The sequence below is a fragment of the Balaenoptera musculus genome, chromosome 13 (genome assembly GCF_009873245.2).
Source record: "Balaenoptera musculus isolate JJ_BM4_2016_0621 chromosome 13, mBalMus1.pri.v3, whole genome shotgun sequence".
Classification (NCBI taxonomy): domain Eukaryota; kingdom Metazoa; phylum Chordata; class Mammalia; order Artiodactyla; family Balaenopteridae; genus Balaenoptera; species Balaenoptera musculus.
This window is the reverse complement of record NC_045797.1, coordinates 67703522-67713304: the sequence shown is the minus strand read 5'-3', so window position 1 is coordinate 67713304 and position 9783 is coordinate 67703522.

Sequence of the window (9783 nt, the reverse complement as noted above, 5' to 3'; positions counted from 1 at the left end):
AGGCGCAGTCTCAGGCGAGTGACGCAGGGCCGAGGCTCCGCCTCTCGCCGCGCGCAGCATTGACGCAGCTGCCTGGGGGCTGGACAGCTATTTCGCCGGAAGAACTCCGCTACAGCGCCTGCGTCCCGTGGAGGGGCGCAGCGGCCGAGTTGGCAGCTCGGGGATCCGTGAGGTCCTCGTTGCGTAACTGTCCCGGGAGTGGGTCTCTTTCCCGCGCAGGGGCCCATTTTCCTCTTGGAATGTGTGCAGAGTAAACAATTTACCGCTGACAAATCTCCACCAGCCTCGTCCGGGGACAAGAGGATTAAGAGAGACACAGCCTGTCAAAGCGCTGTCTAAGCTGAAGTCCTGTACCAGGGTTAGTTAGCTCGCTAGCTCAGGAACAGAAACGTCACTCGGTCACCATAAGTAAAACTGGCCCCGAGATGCGTTTTTATAGACTGCAGATGGACGTGCCACCCGCTGACTGGAGCTTCTTTCCCAGCTGACCGCCTCCTTCCCCTAGTCCTAGCAAATCCCTTTTGACTGGGCTCTGACCACCTGCATGCCCTCCCCAGGCCCAGAGAGTCGGCGACCCTAGATTAAAGTGACTGTATTCACTGTGTGCTCATTTTACAGAGTTGTTTTTAATCATTAAAATATAATAGTTAACTAAGTGTTTTACCCTCCCCAAAACTAAATAAAATTATCTTAAAATGGGAAAAGGCCGATGTTAAAACAGGGGTGGCGGGGTAGAGGGGTGTTATAGGCTCCATTTCATCCCCTCCAAGTTCATGTATCGAATTCCTAACCTTCAGTACCTCAGAGTGGGACTGTATTTGAAGATAGGGTCTTTAAAGAGGTAATTAAATTAAAATGTCACCAGAATGGGCCCTAATCCAATATGACTGTTGTCCTTGTAAGAAGAGATTAGGACACAGAAGGAAGACCATGTGAAGACACAGGCAGAAGATGGCCATCTACAAGCCAAGGAGAGAAGCCTCAGAAGAAACCAAACCTGCCAACACCTTGATGTTGGACTTCTAGCTGCCAGAACTGTGAGAAAATTAATTCTGTTGTTTAAGCCAAAAAAAAGAAAACAAAAAGAGCATTGACTGTATTTTCTAATTCTCTCTCTTTAAAAATTTTTATTCCCAGGTTTTGGCACCATCCCCCCCCCCAAATTTTTAAATAAAAACGAATTTATTTAATCCTAAAAATAAAACAAAAGATAATTAAAAACTGGGGAAAAGTTATCTATAGAGTCCAAAATCTCATTTAACATTGAATATCACTAACCTGTTTGCTTAATATTAATTCAACTGGCAGAAGTTTATTAAGGGTCTGGCAATATCTAATGTGCCTGGTCTAACGAGGCACATTAGATATTTATTTCATTTAAGTTTACAACAATCCTGAGTCAGAAATAAGTATTCCAGTTTTACGTGTAAGAAAACTGACCCAAGGAGATTAAATGATTTGGGCAACAGCCCATAGCTGACAAGTGACATGACAGGGTTTCCTATCTAGGTCAGTTTGGTTCAGCACTCCATGCTCTTTGTACTGTAACACCCCTTCTCAAAGGCCAGTCAACAGTACATTTGAATTCAGAGTTAACATCGGAATACATTCACAGAGCTACGAATTCAGTTTAAATTCGAGAAAATGTCTTGTTATTACTTTCAAAGACATAAATTCTTTCTAATCTGTGCCTTCTAAAACATCAACCATCATAAACTCCATTATCAGGACTTCTCTCTTTTAATCCTAAAAATGAAAAAACAAAACAAAACAACCCTGCTCTCGCCCTATCCCAACTGCATGTCTCACTTTTGGTTTTGATTTGTTTTAAGAAAAGTTCTTTTGACTAACCTTTATGTTATCATTGCCAAATATGGGTCTGAGTTGGAACCTTCTGAATCCTAAGATCTACAATTATTTTTAAATTTATCATTCCTAATTTATTATCTCGTTATTAAATGATATTTGGCTGTTATTTCAGAAGGAGTAAGAATTAGAAAGATGGTATATTGACAAAATATAGGAAGTAAATTTACATATCTTTGATTTCTGAGATAAATTGTGAACAGTTAATGGCATTCCTTTCTTTCTGTTATTTGAATAACAGACACGGTGATATAGTTTGTCCTACACACATCTAATGAAATGCATTAACATATGCTGAAAAATATAATTATTCTTTATTTATTCATGATCTTTCAGAGCATTTAAGCTCTCAAAAAGCAGTCACTATGTGTGCTTTTCTATTTCTGGCTATACTTTTCCTTTCCTATCTTTCCTATGAAACTGCCAACTTGCACTCTGAAACTATTCTCTGAAAATATGAGGCATCATCAACTCATCATTTTTACTTTAGGGTATAAGACCAGAAAGATACTATCGTCTAGTGGCATTTAGTCAAGCAACCACTTTAAAATCCAAATAGATGTCAAGAAATGCTATTACTGATGGCTGACATTTTAAAATCTCCAGTCAAACTATATCTCTATGTCTAGTTCCACAAACGTTCTCCTCTAGCTCTTTGCATATGCTTCTTCCCTCTATATAACTCCAAAAGACTGGGAGAAGTGCCTCTCCTCTGTACTCTTGGTATGTCCTATCTTTAGACCTATCATGGTGTGTGTCATACTGTGTGGAAGTTGTTGTTTACTTAACCATTTCCCTGGTTAAGAGATAAAATTGTTCAGAGAGCTGTGTCTTGTTCATCATTATAATTCTGTCATAGTTATATCACTGTAATCCTGTTATATCATTGTATCATATCATTATATGGTATATATGATATATTGTATATATAATATCGTCATATTTCATAGCTGTATCATTATAATCCTGTCATAGTACCTGGAACACAATATGCCCTCAATAAATATTTGTTCAATGAATGAAGAAAGTAGGAAATGAGAAAAAATAGCAGCCCTGATACCTAAGTCCCTATACTAAATAATTCAACATGTAAATATGATCCAATTACATTTAATAGTTACATATTTTGTTCTGTATCTACACATGTACTTAGCTTTTTTAGAACTGTTGAAGTTTTTCTTACTAACTTTTAGTGAAATAGAAAGTATCTAAGTCTAAGAATATAACTTCCTTTCTCTTGCCTTTTCATTTTTTTCCTGAGTTGCTGCTAACTTGAATCTGGACCCTGTAGAACTCCTCTATGATTTACTGTTGTATTACTAGAAATTGCAAATTTAAATCTAGAGAATTTTAAAATTTCCTTAAATATGTGTACAGTTTTAAAGAAAAATTGCATGATATTTAGACTTGGAGAATCTTCTTACTTATCATCACCCACCACCACTCACTAAACACCTTTTTTGGTTCCTAAAATAAAGGACAGTATACAGGATGATTCAGGACCAGTTTGTTAGCACCTTGTGAACCATCGTTTTAGAATGTTGAGAACTGATCAGTCCTCCTTGGGATTTAACTCCTGGAGAGGATCCTAGATCCTCCTTCCTTCTCCTCAGGGTCCTTCTTTTGGAGAATGGCCTGACTCTCACCTCCATCCCACCAACCCTACTGCTGGTCAGGGTCCAGTTGTAGTCTGGGTCTCAGAGAACCTCTACACTGCACCCCTCCCTTCTACCCTCCATCTCTTTCTCAGTTGTCATCAACTCACACTGCAGAACTCAATAACCAATCTTCTGATTTCTAAAGTGTGAAGCATTTAAGCTTTGTGTTTATGTTCACTCTCTTTGTTTATGAATGCTCATAAACTCCTCAAAATTTAAAACCTTTTTAAAACTTAAAACCTTGGGCATATCCATCCATCTATTCATTCGCAATTCATTCATTTATTTACTTTGCATAATTGACTCGTAATCATGCTTATCTCGCCTCGAGGGGACTCCCCTGAACACCCAAGACAAATACTGTTCTAATCTTTCTTCTTCTTTTTTTTTTTTTTATAAATTTATTTATTTATTTTTGGCTGTGTTGGGTCTTTGTTGCTGCGCACGGGCTTTCTCTAGTTGCGGCGAGCCAGGGCTACTCTTCATTGCAGTGTGTGAGCTTCTTTCTCATTGCGGTGGCTTCTCTTGTTGCAGAGCACAGGCTCTAGGTGCGTGGGCTTCAGTAGTAGTGGCACGCAGGCTCAGTAGTTGTGGTGCATGGGCTTACCTGCTCTGTGGCATGTGGGATCTTCCCGGACTAGGGCTCGAACCCGTGTCCCCTGCATTGGCAGGTGGATTCTTAACCACTGTGCCACCAGGGAAGTCCCTAATCTTTCTTCTATGTATTGCTTTTTATTTTGTTTTTGTAAAATTGTAGTCATACTTTAATCTTTTTCTCACATTAGCTCTTTGTATCAAAGATTATGAATGAGCATAAGCAATAGTAAAACCTTAGCAAGACCATGTACAAGTGTCACTGTTGCGAGCTTTCATACTATAAGAAATCCTGCCTAATTGACTCTTGTTTGTGCTCTGTAAATTCACACTATTTTGTAAGGTTGTATACTAGGATACTGTTTGGCTATAAGTGAAGGTAGGAAATTCAGAGCTAAGATGGTCCTCTGAAGTGTCAGGTACTCCTGGGTGTGGTCTCCATTCCAAAGCTTACCTTATGGCTGCTCAAGCTCCAGCCATTACATCCCAATTTCAGTCAGTAAGAGGAGAGAAAAGAGAAGAAGGTCATGCCCTCTTTCCTTAAAAATACTTCCCTAAAAACACACATATCACTTTTGCTTACATTTCATTCACGAGGACTTAATCACATGGCCAGATCTAGCAGCAAGGGAAACTGAAAATTTAGTCTTTATTACAGCTGAATATCAGCCTAACCAAAAGTCTGAAATTTTATTAATATTGAAGAAGGGGGAAATGGATTTGAAGGCAACTAGCATTTTCTTTCCCAGGTGCATGCTAGCTAGTTTACGCAATCCCCATTTAAAAAAAAATGTGTTGTGTTCCTAAAATTTGTCAATAGGATGTTTACAATCTTGTATAAGTAACAGTTATGTTCCCATCTCTGCTCAAAAGCCTATTTAGGGATAAAGTAGCTGAAGCAGTGTTCACTATTGAAAAAGACAATGGAAAACTATTAACAAGCCACTTGTATCATTTAAACAAAAAATTAAATATAAAATCTGTGTTTTCAGCTGTCTGCTAGACACCATCTCTGGTTGACCTGCTGGTACCTCAACAGCATGGCCCAAACTGAACTAAGTCATCATTTCCACCTTTGTCCAGTCCCCTGGAACACTGGACCTCCTATATTCCTTATATGAGTTTAAAAATCACATGATTTTCTGTTACTTCCAGGCTAGAAAATTCCAGGTCATCTGTGATTCTTCTCTCTGCAACACTCTCTTCCAACACTGACAGAGGCACATTCACAACCTCTGATCAGTGGTCAGGTCCCGGGGATTTCCTCTCCATTTCCTTTAGCCACCACCAAATCTGACTACCTGCATCTGAAGCCTCCCTACTCCTATCCTACACTGTTTCATTCAGTTATTCAATAAACATGTGCTGGGTATCCACTGTGTGCCGTGCGTTGTGCTAGGCTGAGGGTACAGAGATTGGAGAGGGGGATGGGAGTAGTTCTAGCCCTCAGAGAATTCACAGTCCATTAGGGGAAACACAGTGTCTTACCAAGGTCAGAGTGGTGGGAGCTCTCTGCCCAGCATCCAGGCACTAAAGAGGTGTACTGTCTGTGAGGAATTCAAAAACAATACCAAAACCAACTGAAAGCCAGTCGGCTTCCTCTTATCACCAGGTGTCACCTGTTCTGAACAATGTCAGTAGTAAGATACTTCTCTCCCCCCAAATATTTGATTGGCTCAAGTTCTAAACAAGGGTTGTGGCTACCACTGTGTTTTAATTACATATGCATGTATGTGTGTATGTATGTATGTATGCTTCAAATTAGCACATTTTTATTACTTGTGCTCTGATAAACATTACAGTGTATAAGAAAGTTAATTCCAAGAACTCCTAATTATATAGTTGGCCCTGACACATGTGGACTCACTTATAAGAGTTCTTTTTAAGTTCCTAAGGTTTCAGAATTATTCAAGAATAATTCACATCTCCAGCCCCTGTGGTACCACATATTCCTGTGTTAAAACAGGATATTTAAAATAAACAATGACTGCACAACAATTATAAAGATGAAGAAGCAGAACTCAAGAAATTCAAGAAGCAGAACTTCAGCTGGTCATTCCAAGACTACTTGGAATTTTTGTTTGAAATGTTTCAGCTGTAGAGACATCCGAAAGCTACTTAGCTACTCAAAGAAACAAAGGCATGAACAGTATTACGATATTTGAAATCCCTTATGAAACATAATTTTTATGAAAAAACTCTACCTTATGTCAAACTCAACCTTATGTTTCAGCCTTTTCTTAACTATTTGTGTGTATGCTGTTTCATGTAAAAGAAACTGTTTAAAATTAAAATCACTACAAAATGTTGTCTAGCAATTGGGAGCAAATATAGATTGACAAATCTAGCAGCACTAACTATTGAACATAAATATGTGGAGATCAATTTTGCTAAAGTTATTGACAGATCTGCAGAAGTTAAAGGCTTGAAAACAAAACTAGCATTACTTAGCATGTTTTTGAGGCTCATCCATGTTGTAGCATATAACAGTAGTACTTCATTTGTATTGCTAAATAATATTCCATTGTTTGGATATACCATATTTTGTTTCTCCATTCACTACTTGATAGACATTTGGATTGTTCACAGTTTGGGGCTATATGAATAATACTGCTATGAAATATATGCATGGACATATGTTTTCATTTCTATGGGTAGGTATCTAGGAATGCAATTGCTAGGTTGCAAAGGAAGTTCATGTTTAATTCTTTTAAGAAACTGCCAAATTCTTTTGCAAAGAAGCTGTACCTTTTTACACTTTCACGAGAAATAGATAAGGGTTCTGGTTTCTCCACATCCTCACCAGCACTTGTTATTGTCTGTCTTTTTTATTATAACCATCCTAGTAGACATGAAGTGGTATCTCGTTGTTTTGATTTGCATTTCCTTAACAGGTAATGATGTTGAGCATCTTTTCATGTGCTTTTTAGCCATTCATGTATCTTCTTTGGTGAAATGTCTATTCAAGTCTTTTGCAGATTTTTTAATTGGTAGTTTGTCATCTTATTTATTTATATATATTTTTGCATGTGGATATCCAATTGACCCAGTAATATTTATGAAAAAAACTATTCTTTGTTCATTAAATTATCTTGGCACCTTGTATATATCAGTTGACTTTAGAAGTAAAAATTTATGTCTGTACTTTTGATTTTGTTCCATTGCTCCATGTGTCCATACTTGCATTATCACTCTGTCTTGATTACTGTCACTTTATAGTTAGTTTTGAAATCAGGTACTGTGGCTGCATCACTTTGTTCTTCTTTTAAAAAATTGTTTTCACTATTTTAGGTCCTTTGCATTTCCACATGTATTTTAGGATCAGCTTATCAATTTCTACAAAAAAATCCTGATAATATTTTGATAGGGATTGCATGAATGTATAGGGCGAATTGAACAGAATTGCCATCTTGACAATACTGAGTTTACCAATTCATGAACATGGAATGTCTTTCCATTTACTTAGGTTTCCCTTAATTTCTTTTTGTTTTTTTAAAGGCGTTAAAACGCAGCTATTTTTTTTTAAATTATTTATTTATTTATTTATTTTATTTATGGCTGTGTTAGGTCTTCGTTTCTGTGCGAGGGCTTTCTCTAGTTGCGGCAAGTGGGGACCACTCTTCATCGCGGTGCGCGGGCCTTTCACTGTCGCGGCCTCTCTTGTTGGGGAGCACAGGCTCCAGACGTGCAGGCTCAGTAATTGTGGCTCACGGGCCTAGTTGCTCCGCGGCATGTGGAATCTTCCCAGACCAGGGCTTGAACCCGTGTCCCCTGCATTGGCAGGCAGATTCTCAACCACTGCGCCACCAGGGAAGCCCAGGTTTCCCTTCATTTCTATCAACAATGTTTTTACTTTTCAGAGTACCAGTCTTGAACTTCTTTTGCTAAATTTATTCCCAAGTATTTTATTCTTTCTGGTGCTATTTCAAATGGAATCGTTTTCTTAATTTAATTTTCAGATTGTCCATTGATAGCATGTAGAAATACAATTGATCTTTTTGTATATTGATTTAGTATCTTATGACCTTGCTACATTCATTTATTGGTTTTAGAATTTTTTGTGAATCCCTTGAGATTTTCTCTGTGTCATCTGTGAATAGATACTTTTACTCCTTCCTTTCCAATTTGCATGCCATTATTATTATTATTATTATTATTATTATTAACATCTTTATTGCACTAGCTAGAACCTCCAGTAAAATACTGAGTAGAATTGATGAGAATGGACAGTATTGCTTTGTTCTCAATCTCAGGAGAAAAGCATTCAGTCTTTCATTATTAAGTAGGAAGTGAGTTGTGGGGTTTTTTTGTAGTTTTCCTGTATGAAGTTGAGATGTTCCTTTCTACACCTAGTTTGTTAAAATTTTTTTTTTAAATCATGAGTGGGTGTTGGATTTTGTTAAATTCTTTTTCTGTATCTTTTGAGATTATCATGTGTTTTTAATCCTTCATTCTATTAATATGGCATATTAGATTTATTGATTTTTGAATGTTAAACCTAGTATTCCTGGGATAAACCCCATGTGATCATGGTATATAATCTTTTTTATATATTACTGGACTTGATTTGCTAATCTTTTGTTAAGGATAGATAGGATCTTTAATAATTCCTATTATCTTTAGGACTAATAGGAATTCATTAAGTTAAATTGTTAGTTAGTAGGTTGGATGAAGGGTTGGCATTGGGGCCTGAGAGAGGATTGGAAGAGCGTAAATTACGAGCATGAGTAAGAGAGCAGAAGCCAGAACAAAGGTGGCAGGGCAGAAAACCAGGATCAGATCAGAGCCTGGGGTGTGATGTTTGAGGCAGTCTGCAGTGAGTGAGTGATGATGCTGGGGAGATTGACAGAGACCAGGTTATAGATTGTTCTGTAGTCCACATATAGTGAGCAGCATAGAATTTCTTCCATAATTGTCAGCAAGCTTGTGAAGATTTTTCTTTTTGTTTTGTAAAGTAATCAAGTTTTTTTAAAAATATTTATTTTTATTTATTTGGTTGCGCCAGGTCTTAGTTGTGGCAGGTGGGCTCCTTAGTTGCAGCTTGCCAGCTCCTTAGTTGCCGCATGCATGTGGGACCTAGTTCCCTGACCAGGGATCGAACCCGGGCCCCCTGCAGTGGGAGTGCAGAGTCTTAACCACTGTGCCACCAGGGAAGTCCCTGAAGGGTTTTAAGTAGAGAGGTAGAATGATCAGATTTATGATTTGCAAAGATCATAAAAATGTAGCAGCCTGGAGAAAGGGAGTCCAAACAAAGCGGTGGTGGCAGTTCGGGTGAGAGATATAAGGCTCAAACAAGAACAGAGGTGTAGAATTGGAAGGAAATGAGGAAATTGAATGTGGAATTACTTCAGAGATAAAAAAGGCTGCTTAAGATGTGGGGTTGGGTAATAATCAGGGTTGATTCCTTGCTTTTTACAGTGGCTAACTGGGTGGCTGGTGGTATCACCAACTGAGGCAAAGGATAGAAAAGAATCAGCACAGTTAGATTCAGCTGCATGTGCCATAACCCAAAATGTAGTAGTTTAAACAAGAGGGAAGTTTGTTTTCTGTTGTATAAAAGAAGTCCTGAGGATTTGGTCCAGGACATATATAATGCTTCAGGGTCCCTAGGTTCTGCTATCTTTCTGCTCTACCATTCTTAGCATGTTATTTTCTCCTCAAAGTC